Consider the following 12,663-nt stretch of genomic DNA (forward strand, 5'->3'; position numbering starts at 1 on the left):
TTTCTAAAGCTAGGGCCGAAAAGTTGCAGAAATTGTAGGTAAGCCGAAGTTGCAGTAAGGAAGGACGATGTTGCAGTAAGAGTGTTGCTGAGGTCGAAGTTGAAGTCAAGGAAGAAGTTGCTTTGCTTGGTCTGGGAGGATTCATGGTCAAGGGTCTAGGTCTTGGAATTCGTTAATTGGAGATTCCATAAGAAGAAGAATTCGTTTGGGTTTTCCTCTCAAGCTTGGAGAGGTTTTGGCCCTGGTTGATCGCGTACATCTTGTGTCCTTTGTCTCATTGTTCTTTATGATTTTGGTAGTTGTTTGATGAAGAAGAACACATAATAATAATCAAGTTAAGAAGAACATAACTAAGAAAAATAAAAAGACTTCACAAGCAATTATCATTACTAGAGAAATCACCTCTTGTCCCTAGATTTCTCAACAAATGCAAGACTCGTTGGTAACCAACAATTCCGGGAGACATGATTGAATGGCCTAGCCACTTGGTTGAAGGACAGATACATGCTGTTGACCTATAACCAACACTAGTTCATTACATAGCCAAAAGGGATTGAAGTATAATGCTAGTTAAGCTTATGAGCAAATGTCTTATATTGATGCTGCCAGGGAATGTATATGGAAAGATCATGATATTGTTGGGAGCTTGATGTAAAATTACTACTGAAGTTTGGCAAGTGTCTGTAGACTATGAGTTTATGTGTATGTTGCAATTGGTGCCTTACATGGTTCAAAAATGCTGTTAGTAAAAGTTTGTATGCTACTGTCATTGCCATGTTCTTGTTTTACTACTAATGCCATGTGAAGTAGAAAGTAGATTGTATGGCAAGAGGTTGTTGCTAGGTTGTCCTTGTATGTTTGTTGATGCTATGTATATGCCGTAGCTAGGGTTTGAAACGTGAATGAATTGTTTGCAGGGCAAAGAGACATTATTTATACTACTGCTAGAGATGTATTTGAGGATATGATGGTGTTGCTGAGTTGTTGGGTCAGGGTTTGTATTACAAAGACTTTCATATTGACATTTTGTATGGCTTGATTTTCGTAGACAACAAATTCATGTTTGTAACAATGAAACCAAGACTTCTAATATTAGTGGATGGATGTAGTGATTAAGCAGAAGCAAATTTGATTGACTAGATATTCTTTTGCAGTTTGTTGAGGTCTATTGAGTAGAGAACATTATTGCCTAGATAGGGTTTGGTATTGATGTTGAGCAGAAGCGGATTTGATTTTTACAGTGAACTTGACAAATGTTATTAGGTTTTGATCTTTTGAGCAGAAGGGGTTGTAGTTGTTGTTGACAATCTTTTGCCAATGTTACAAGTCAACAATGTTCGCAGAGTATTTTTGATATTATTTATTTTGTATTGAGCACTAGTGGATCGAGTCTGAAAATATATGAAACGTGGTCCGCCATGGTGAGTTGAAGGTTGAAGCCTTCAAGGCAAGCGAAATCTTGCTGAGCAGGGTGGCAGGGTGGTGCTAGGTAGGGAGGTGCTAGGGCAAGTTGGAGCCTGCACAGGACATTGGAGTGTCCTTATAGTTGCAACTAGTAAACATGGTGTTGGAGCATCCTTCAGGTTGGAGCCTGTAAACCAAGGCATTGGAGCGTCCTTCTAGTTGGAGTTGGTAAACCAGGGTGTGGGAGCATCCTTCAAGTTGGAGCCTATAAACCAGGGGGTTGGAGCCTCTTTGAGTTGGAGTTGAAAATCTTGATGTAAATTATTGAAGATAAATATTAAAAAGCGTTTGGTGGTTTTTCTGTTGGAAGGGTTTCCACCTAAAAACCTCTTTTGTCTACTGTCTTCATTATTGTCCATTGTTGAATGGTGTTGTTTACTGTTGATATTATGTGATGCTGATTAATGTGAATTTAATGCTCTGAAGATTAAAATAAACTAATTGGAAAGATATGCTAGCCATCAAAATTTGTAAAAGATATGCCAAATAGTGAATACCCTATTTGATGCAAGTGACTTAGCAATATATTAGGTGGCTTATTAGTTGATTTTATGCCACTTTTATGAGTTATATACTTGTTGATTTCGGGTAGCATCGGATGTGCTTTAGCCATGAAATTTGGTGGAGAGGTTGGGGCACATAAGATCTCCAATACCCAGAAAGGGTTTGGGCAGATTCTAAACAGATCAGGAGATATTAAAATAATTAATATTTTTTAATGGAGTCCCTAAGTTTAAACTTAGGGGAAATAAAATATTAATGTGTATTAATATGAATTTGTGTTAGAATGGTCCAAAAGACATAGATCAAGCCAGATCTAATCTTAGCCGTTGATTAGGGACTTAATCTCGGCTGTTGAGATGTCAATAGAAAAAGTATAAGAGGAGGCTTGAGGGGCACTTGGAGAACACACTGAGGGAGACCAGTGAGTTCAATTTTTGGAGCGGGGTTTGCTGAGAAATTGAATCAGTGGTTTGGAGAGCAGTCAGGAGGCAACAAGTATGGAACAGAGAGATGGGAGATCAATGCAGAAGAGGCAGACATAGAGCCAGAGGAAGCCACACAGAGGTAGAGAGACTGCGCAGAGCTAGAAGGGCCTGCGTCATCCACATAGAGGCTGCAGGAGTGACGCAGAAGCGTAGAGAGGCTGCGCAGAGCTTCAGTAGGTTGACACAGAGGGTTTTAGGCTGACGCAAAGGGTTTCAGGCTGTAGCAGAGGTCAGAAGGCCCTACGCTAGGTTTAGAAAAGTGCTGGAAGTTTGTCTATCTGTGGGTAAGCTAGTTTGGCACCTTGTTGTACAAGAAAATTGCTGAATAATAAAATCCTCCCTTGTTGCACCGATTTTCCCACATTGGGTTTTTCCGGGGACATTAGTCCAAAATAACTGTGTCAATGTGTGCATATGTTTGTTTCTGTATTACGGTGCGATATCTGCAACGATTTTTATTTTAATGTTTGTTGAAGTAATTTCATGAATAACTTATGATGAAATAAGTAGGAAAAGTAGATCAGTTGCTGCAATGATAGAATTTTCACAATACCACTGTTATGCAAATGATTATAGGCTGCAATTAAAAGAGAGATAAAGATGAGGGTTTGATCTAGCAAACCAATAGGCCTTTAGGCCTTGAAAATGACTAGTCTTCTTTGCCCAAAATTTCTCTAATGAGATGACCTCCTGCAACCACAATTGTTAGCTCCAAATTCACTTGAAAATCACTGCAACAATAATGTGTTAGAGGCAAAAAATTCAATGATATCCAAACAATGACTGAAAAGAGTCAAAGAAGGCCAAAATAGGGCAACGCTAGGCCTAGAAGGCTAGCGTTAGGGCTAGAGATGGCAGCGACTAGGGCTAAAGGCCTATATATCCTTGTGTTAAGGCTAGAAGAGGCCTTTAGGCCTGCGACAGAGGGGAGAAAGGCTAGTGGAGGGTAGAAGAGGGCTCATAGAGGAAGGAGACGACTGGCCAAGGAGGGTTAGAGGCTTAGAAAGGCTTGCGGCTAGGCCTAGAAGGCCCTAAGGGCTGACAACTAGGTCAATGAGGGTTGTGGCTAGGGTTTGGAGCCTAATTCAAGCCAATGGCTCACCAAGGATAAGAACAAAGGCCACGATAAGGGAGAGTGAGGCTTACACTAGGCTTAGAAGGCCTAAAAAAATTTCGGACCCCTGCAAAATTGACAAATTTGCTTCAGATCTTCAAAATTGCCACAAAATCGTCTTCAAGGGCTAGCAACTTCTTCCTTGGCTTGAGCGTTGAGCTTGGAGGGGAGCTAGAGGGTGGATCTTTCCTTCCTAGGCCTAGATCCACCTCAAAACCCCAACAATTTTCTTCAAAGATGCTAGAAACCCTCACACACTTGATATGGCTTGAGATTTGACTTGCACGAATGAAAATGAACTTTTCCCAAAACCCAATATATACAAAATTTAAAAATAAAGCCCAAAACCCCAATTGCTGCAAAACAAGGGTTAGAAATAATTTACAAAATTATTCTACAAAATATTTGCAAGATATTTACAAATATACAATGCTTGTAAATAAAATATTTTTTGAGAAAATAAATTTTGAATAATGGTAGTGGATCAATGTATTTTCGATTAGCGAAGTAAGAACACCATATAAAAATTCCTAGAACCCAAACAAGGTCGGCCTTCCCCAAAGTCTGTGAACTTGGAGCCCAAGGTCTATTGTACCTGCAAATATCTATATATTTTTTCAAGCAAACTTGTTAGATCATATGGTGAATAAGATCACCCAAGATAAAACGAAATTTTACCAATAGAATGTTCTTATCACCGACATATGAAATAACAAGGTCATAAATACTTTTAGCACAATATAAGAAAGCACATAAATAACACGTACCATAGATCAATGGAACAAGAACACCATGAACTGAACCCAAAGTCATTTTATTATGATATAAAAGGTTCCCAGCAGAGCAATGGCTCAATAGCAACGTTACAAATTTACATCATCCACTGATAGGTCAGGCCAAAATTTTCATCATGACACGAGACACAAAATCGCTTCTATTTATAGAGAATTCCTTCAAGTGGAAAATAACGACTAGTTGGCTTGATCCCCGTCAAAAATTTCGACTTTTGATAAGAATTTGATTATCTTTTAATCTCTGCCATCGAAAATATTTATTTTGAGGAAAATTTCAAATATCACTTAAACCCATTTTTAATTAATCCAAAAATTAATATTTTGGATTAATTTCCTCAAAATTTTGACTTTGACTTAACCACCAAGGTCCAAGGGCTTATTTTTCTTAAAATATCCATTTTTGCCTTGGTGGGGGATCTCCAAAATTTGATTTTTATTCAACCCACGAATTTTCCACTTAGAGAAATTTTAATTCCTTTATAATTATTTATTGACTCTAAATTAATTAATTTTCTGGCTTAGGATTTAATTTTATTTTTGCCAGAAAAATTAATTAATTGACACGAGAGGGCCCTAGATCTGGCTTCAAACAAAATTATATCCTCAAACCTGCAACCTGCAATGTAAAAAAAAAACAGAACACCCAGAAATAATATGTGCAAGAGACAAAACTAAAAACCCTAAAACCAACGAAATAATTACAGTATTCACAGTTTAAAGGCTCTAAATAGCTAGATTTGTCAGTATGCCACAAAAATATTTTCAAAATTTTAAATTTAACATGAGATGCTTCAGAAAACCCTTCATGCATTCACAAGAAAAATTCAAATGATAAGCCCGGGATCAAAACTGGGTGGGCTGTTCAAAAAATGCAATCCGGGAGTTGGCTGGTTCAGCCGAGAACTTCCCTGAACGACCGGTAATCTCAAAAAAAGGATTTCCTGCACAACTTAATTCAATCATTAACAAAGAGGAAGAAAACGATACTAAAATGCAGATCTAATGGGGATACCTGCCATCATATTCAGAAATTTAACTACCATTCAAACCCTAGCGATTAAACAAGATACCTATGTTTAAAATCACTCTTCATAAAGCTATCATCAATGGCTGAAATTAAAAATCATGCACAAAAATAAAACATCTTACAGCGTTTGTGGAAGAGTAACACCAGCAAGATTTCAACCCCAAAGTTTTTCTTTATTGCACAAAAAAATGACTACAAGAGAGCTTTCTTTAGCACAAGACTCACAGATCGAATGATCTCAAATGACCCCTGACACCTTATTTAAAGTAAAATTTTCCCAACGGCTAGTTCGAGTGATCCATGTTAAAGTGATCTCGACCGTTGATGAGGATCAAAATTTCTTTTAATCTCACCGTCGAAATTTTAAATGAATTTTAAAAATTAAAATTTTGCATTTATTTCCTCAAAACTTTGACTTATTATTATTTTATTATTTTATTTTATTTTTCAAATTTTTATTTATTTTTAATTAATTTTTAATTTTTAATTTATTTAATTTTTAATTTTTTAATTTTATTATTTATATTGGACCCTCGAACTTAGCCTTTGGAAACATCACCTAGGATCTAGGACTTATGAGGGGATAAAACATTTTCTAACCCTCAAGACACTTTACATCATGACTTTTACAATTTTACATCTTAAGAGGGAAAACCCATTTGACAAAGACCCTCATAGACTACTCAGTTCTAGCAGATCAAGTAATTTGTAACAACCTAACCAAATAATTAGGATTATTTCCAAATTACTTTTACATAGACTCGAAGCATAGGATTCCCCTAAGATTTTAATGACAAACTCCATTCCGGCTTTGGGGTTAGGCTGAGGGAAAACTCTGCCGATCATGGATCAGTGAGACAAAAAACCTTCTGGAACGTAGATCATCACTAGAAGATTAGGTTTACCTAGGAAAATACATACATGACACAGATCTACTAAGATTATTTACAATTTACACATGCACACTGGGTTTACAACATAACATGATCGCGCTGATGATGACAGTCGAATGGCACAGACATATTGATCAAGCGCTATCCCTTTTGCGAAAAAAGGGGTGTACTGCTATGGGTAGTTGACACGTAGTGGTCAACAACTAGTATCAAGCAAGCAAATCATTGTACTCTTAAATTGCAGAAGAGTTAATATGACACCCTCATCTGTTGCACTGGATTCCCCACATTGGGGTTTTTGTAGGGTCAATTTTCCAAAAATATTAGTGTCCAATTTGATGTGTGTGCATTATTTTCTCAGTTCCAGTATTTAGTTTTGTGAAGAATTTAAGTAGTGAATTTATCGTTATTTGCCATAAAGTAATTTACAGAAGACAAACAAATTGCATAAGTTGAAGATAAATTTCTGCTTACTGCATTCATGGAAATTTCACATGGTATCAGAGTAGGTCTAGGGCAAAGAGTTTTTTGCAAAAGAATTTTGCAGGAGTAAACCATTGGAGGGGCCCGGGAAGAGAAAGCACACAAAAATGAAGAAAAGGTTTAGCAAGAAACACCTCAATAAGATTAATTGACCATAACTAAATATTTCCCTAAGTCTAACTTAGGAAAACTGATTAATTAAATCAGATTAATTGATGAAAATCGATTTTGCTCTAGAGACTTCCAGAAAAGTCGCTTGGTGGGGTCAAGATGGTCTTAGCCATCAATTGTGATTAGGTCATGGTCGTTGGTTGCTCAACGAGAGATTATAAAGAGCAAGTTGATGGGGTTTGGAGAGACACAACGCAACACTTCAGGAGTTCGACTTACCCAATTGCAGTGATTTGACAAGGGCACAATTAAAGAAGAGGGAGACACCAACAACAAGGGTTCAACAGAGATTTGGGAGGAGAATTTCGGAGAAGATTTCCACAGATTTTCTAGTGTCTTAGTGACAGGAAAAGAGGATGATTTTATTTGCAGGAGTCCGAAATAACAGTGCGAGTTAGCCAGGTTTTCCATTGCGTGTAGCTGGAGTAGTGTTTCCACTTCCAGTTGCCAGAAGAATTGCCAGAGTAGATGCGGGTAGGTTCAGGAGGCAGATTTCCTTGAAGGAAGTCATTCCTGGAGGCTGTATGAATTTTATAGAGCAGGCAGTGCACATTTCTGGCAGACAGTGTGACTAGGCAGGAGGAGTACGAGTTTGCTGCAGGAGGCCAAATGAATTTGCAGAGGAGACTATGTGTCTTTAGACTATTTTTGTAGTGGAGATTATTATTTATCGGAGCTTTACCAGCATCAAGCAAGCAAATCATTGTACTCTTAAATTGCTGAAGAGTTAATATAAAATCCTTATCTACTGCACTGGATTCCCCACATTGGGGTTTTTGCAGGGTTGATTTTTCAAAAATATTAGTGTCCAATTTGATATGTGTGCATTATTTTCTCAGTTCTAGTATTTAATTTTGTGAAGAATTGCAGTAGTGAATTTATCGTTATTTGCCGTAAAGTAATTTACAGAAGACAAATAATTTGCATAAGTTAGAAGATAAATTTCCGCTCACTGCATTCGTGGAAATTTCACATGGTATCAGAGTAGATGTAACGCAAAGGGTTTTCTACAAATGGATTTTGTAGGAGTAAACCAATGCAGGGCACAGGAAGAGGAAGCACACGAGGTTTTATAACCCAATTTATTAATTTCTCCAGTTATTGGAGTCTCACAAATTTTCCAAAAGTGGGCGCTTGAGGATCAGGACAGGTTGGATGGAGCCTCTAACTTTGGAGTTTGGAAGGATAGGATGCCATTCTTATTAGATGAGCATGGTCTGAAGGAGTTTGCTACAACAATTATTGTTGTACTTGTTGGAAATTGTAATTAGTTTTGGTCTTCATAATTGTCATTTGACTCTTGTCATGATGTAAATCTTATGTGTCTATTAAAAGGAGAAATGCAATGACGTAAAAGAATAAAATAAAAGTATTTTGGAGCATGGGTTTCATGCTCAAGTTGTTTGTCATTAAGTCACCTAGGTTTACCATAAGTCAAAAGAGTCATTGTTATTGTAAAAGACCCTCTTGGGCACTTGGATCAAAGAAAAAAAATATTTTGTACATGGAATTGTCTACAAGGCTCCTATAAGGTCTGCCAAACTACCTAAAGTTGGTCTTGTGAGGGATTTTTTAGCCCTAAGAAAGGCTTCTTATATAGAGGGAGGATTCGACCTCATTTGACAATATGAAACAAACACATTATTGATTAAATTTGCAATTGAAGAAGCAATGCGAGGGTTATAGAAGACAGGAAGGCTAGCGAAGAAGGAAGAGGCTCTAGAATTAAGAGAAGGTATGAAATCTTGTTATCTATTGCTCACTCATGCGAATACCCTAGGGTTCCTAGGGTTATCTCAGGTCTGAAGCTACAAGGTATGTTGTAGGTTGCTTTATCAAGGACAAAAGGCTAAAAAAGAGCTCATCTTGTAGAAATATTGCTTCGCTACTCTTGGAGGTTTTGTCTTGCATTGCAGAAGAGAAGATTGGCTAGTTGATTTGGTTCTTGTTAGCAGCTTGGGTTTAGGGTTTGGTCTTGGAAGTCTCCATTGAAGTTGATTCTATAAAAAGAAAATTTCATTCTGGGTTTTCCCCTTGGAGGGGTTTTGCCTTGGCTTGGAGACTATATCTTGTGCTCATTTGTATGATTGTGATCTTCTTGTTTTGGAATTTATTTGATGATAAGAACATAAGCATAAAGGAAGAATATAAATCACAAATAATTGTCATGAATGGAAAAATGAATTAAACGCTACCTTTATCTAATTTTCTAATAGTACCAACAAATCCCATCCAGTTTCATGAGTACAGGGACAATGCCAAAGCAAAGAGGAAGATTCTCGACGGAGTGAGAGATCATATTGTTACACATATTGCAGAGAAGAGTACAACAAGGGAAATGTGGGATGCCATCGTAAAACTGTACCGGGATCCTACAGAAAATAGGAAGATGTTTCTCAAAGAGATGCTGAAGATCATTAAGCAAAATAAGGGAGAAGATGTGACCTTGTATCTCACCAAAGTTTGACTTGCCAGAGACGAGCTAGCTGCAGTGGGTGATAAGCTCAGTGATGATGAGGTAGTGCGAATAACAGTCAATGAATTTACCAAGGAGTGGAGTGTTTTCGTCCAAGTGATCAATGAGAAAGTTAAACTTCTAGATTGGGAACGCCTTTGGAACGACTTCACTTAGGAAGAGCTTAGGCTCAACTTGGTTGAATGTAGCAGTGATAAGGCACCAAAGGTGGAGAAGGAGGCGGAAATTTTTTCCCTTGCAGGAAAAAGGAAGGAGAAGTAGGGTCCCAACAAGGGACAAGGCTTGAAAGGAGAAAAGAAGAAGGACCTGTCAAAATGTTTTAGCTATGGTGAACTTGGTCACTATACCAGCCAATGTCATAATCGGAAGAAGGACACGAAGGGGAAGCATACAACTGCTTCCAGACTCGAGGATGAATTCACACTTATAGCAACAGTATCCTCAGGAGGATGAGGAGTATGACACTCCAATATTCCAGATCGAGCAGGGTCTGAGGAAGGAAAAACAAAGAGATCTAGATCCTAGCTAAGGGGGGGCTTGATTAGTAGATCAAATCCAATTGTTGTGTATGTGATTCCTCTGTTGGACCATTACCTTTGCTATGGGAGCCCAAATATTAATGTAGCAAAGATATCGGTGAGAGATTGAGATTCCCTATTGCAGTGATAGCAACAACGCAGGGGCATCAACAGTGTGAGATCAGAGTAGCACAGCGGAAGCACAAATCAATTTGGCTACAACATGTTCCCACAGATCAACAGGTTGCAAATAGACTCACGAAGGCCTTGGGCAAGGCAAAGTTTGTCATCTTCAGGGATAAGTTGGGAGTAGTGGAGAACACCTTCCTCGCGAAGAGGGAGTGTTAGTTTTTGTTAGCAACGGACATGTGTTCTAATCTCTCTGGCGTCTAAGAGGCTAAGGAACACAAGATCTCCAAAACCTAGAAAAGGTTTTGCAAGAAACACCTCAATTAGATTAATTGACCATAGTTAAATATTTCCCTACATCTAAGTTAGGAAAACTGGTTAATTAAATCAAATTATTCGGAGAAAATCGATTTTGCTCTAGAAACTTTTAGAAAAGTCACTTGATGGGGTTAAGATGATCATAGCCATTGATTGTGATTATGGTTGTTGGTTGCTCAAGGAAAGATTATAGAGAGCAAGTCGATGGGTTTTGGAGAGAAACAACACAATATTTGAGCAGTTTGACTTACTTAGTTGCAGTTATTCAACAAGGGCGTAGTTGAAGCAAAGGAGACATCAACAACAAGGGTTCAACAGAGATTTGGGAGGAGAATTCCGTAGAGGGTTTCCATAGATTTTCCATTCTCTCAGTAACAGGAAAGGAGGCCGAAGTAGTAGTGCGGGTTAGCCAATTTACCCAGTGCTTGTAGCTGGAGCAGTGTTTCTAATTCTAGTTGCCGGAAGAATTGTTGAAGCAGGTGCGAGTAGCTTCAGGAGGCAGAGGAAGGCAATTTTACTTGCAGGGAGTCATCTCAGAGGTTGTACAAATTTTCCAGAGCAGGTGATGCGCATTTCTGGCAGGCAGTGCAAATAGCCAAGAGGAGTGCAAGTTTGTTGGAGGAGGCCAGATCGATTTGCAGAGGAGATTTTGTGTCTCCAGACTATTTTGCCAGTGGAGATGATTATTTTCCGGAGCTTTGCCAGTATCATGCAAGCAAATCATTGTACTCTTAAATTGCTGAAGACTTAATATAAAACCCTTATCTGCTGCACTGGTTTTCCCCACATTGGGTTTTTTCCAGGGATGTTTGTCCAAAAATATTGGTTTCCAATTTGATGTGTGTGCGTATTTTCTCAGTGCCAGTGTTTAATTTTGTGAAGAATTGCAGTAGTGAATTTATCGTTATTTGCCGTAAAGTAATTTACAAAAGACAAATAAACTGCATAAGTTAGAAGATAAATTTCTGGTTACTGCATTTGTGGAAATTTCACAGAGATTGACCACCGTATCTTGTGTGTGGACATGAACTGTTTGTTATTTTCTGTTTATGGGGTGGATATTGTGGAGCTTTTCATTTTCAAGTGTCCCATTTACTATGAAATCAAGGGAGATTCCACTTTCTTTATAGAAATTTGGGAGGCTCCCTATCTACCTTTTTAAGTTACCTCGACTATAGATGTTTAGCTCTCTACCTTAGAGAGGGTAATTACCTTCAAAAGTTCAAACTATAGGCCTTGAAAGAATCCTCTTGGTCCAGATCCATTTTATTGATTACATCTGTCTCAACCATTTTGACTAATGAAGGTGTCAAATATAGAACAGATAGTATAGGAATCAGTGATGGTAGATTAGCAAGATGGTGACTCCCTTCTTGAGCTATCTCGAGACCATCTAGACATGCGATGAGGTCACTTAAACATGTTAACTTTGGCACTTGATTTAGGGGGGCAATTGGGCTCCTCTATTTTCCAGCACAAATCTTGATAGAATCCATTACCAAGTTTCTCTCTTCCACTAAAGTTTCGTCAAACTTGGATGTTAAGAGAGCTTCAATGGGGAGCACCCAACATCTCCCATGATAGTCCAGCCTGCCTCCCTAGCCCAAACCATTTTTCAAAGGACTTTATCATGCTTAACAATATTGCTTTCATGATGGATGATAGGGTAGAATGCCCTCTATTTCAATGCAGAGTGGGATCTAATTCATCTCCTGGTCTTAACTTGTGATTCAACCAAACTTCTTTGCTTCAGGTATTGTTGTTTTTCCTCTTGTCTTACACAGTCTTAGTGTTGTCTCTCCACTTCATTGCGCAGGGTCTTCATATCTGGGTTTATTTCTTTGTTATTTCGTTATTTGTTCTTTTACTAGCCTAGATTGTTGTTTTTGTCTTTCGTTTTCAGGGGATGCCTTAGGCACGCTCATTAGAGTTGATACATGTAACAATTTTGAGTTCCATTGACCTATTTTGGTTATTTGTGGACATTAATATACTTTTTTGTTGTTGTTTCTTGCTTGAATTTTCCATAGGGAATTCCTATGAAATGCTTATCAATAGTTACCATACAAATTCTGGAGTGGAAATGTTTCCAATATAGAAACAAGCCCAAAGTCAAACTTTTTAGCTACATAGGGTAAATTTTATTCAATTGTATAGGTAGAGTATTATCAAGTCGCAGTTGGACAATGAGAATCATGATAAGCAGTCGATAATGTGATGGTTAATACCTCTAGTGTACAATGTCACTTAGAGGGCATACACATAAGTGATTGCAGTGTTACATCTG

The 12,663-nt window shown here is 38.0% G+C and overlaps 1 protein-coding gene across 2 annotated transcripts in view; it reads left to right on the forward strand.

Annotated features, from left to right (window-relative positions):
• The window catches only part of LOC149224965 (phosphatidate cytidylyltransferase 4, chloroplastic-like), a 231,248-nt gene that overhangs the window by 39,019 nt on the left and 179,566 nt on the right, over window positions 1–12,663 (forward strand). The window lies entirely within an intron of this gene.

Source organism: Pinus tabuliformis, chromosome Q (assembly GCF_031772625.1).
Source record: "Pinus tabuliformis cultivar Carrire ecotype Pingquan chromosome Q, CPIR1, whole genome shotgun sequence".
Lineage (NCBI taxonomy): Eukaryota > Viridiplantae > Streptophyta > Pinopsida > Pinales > Pinaceae > Pinus > Pinus tabuliformis.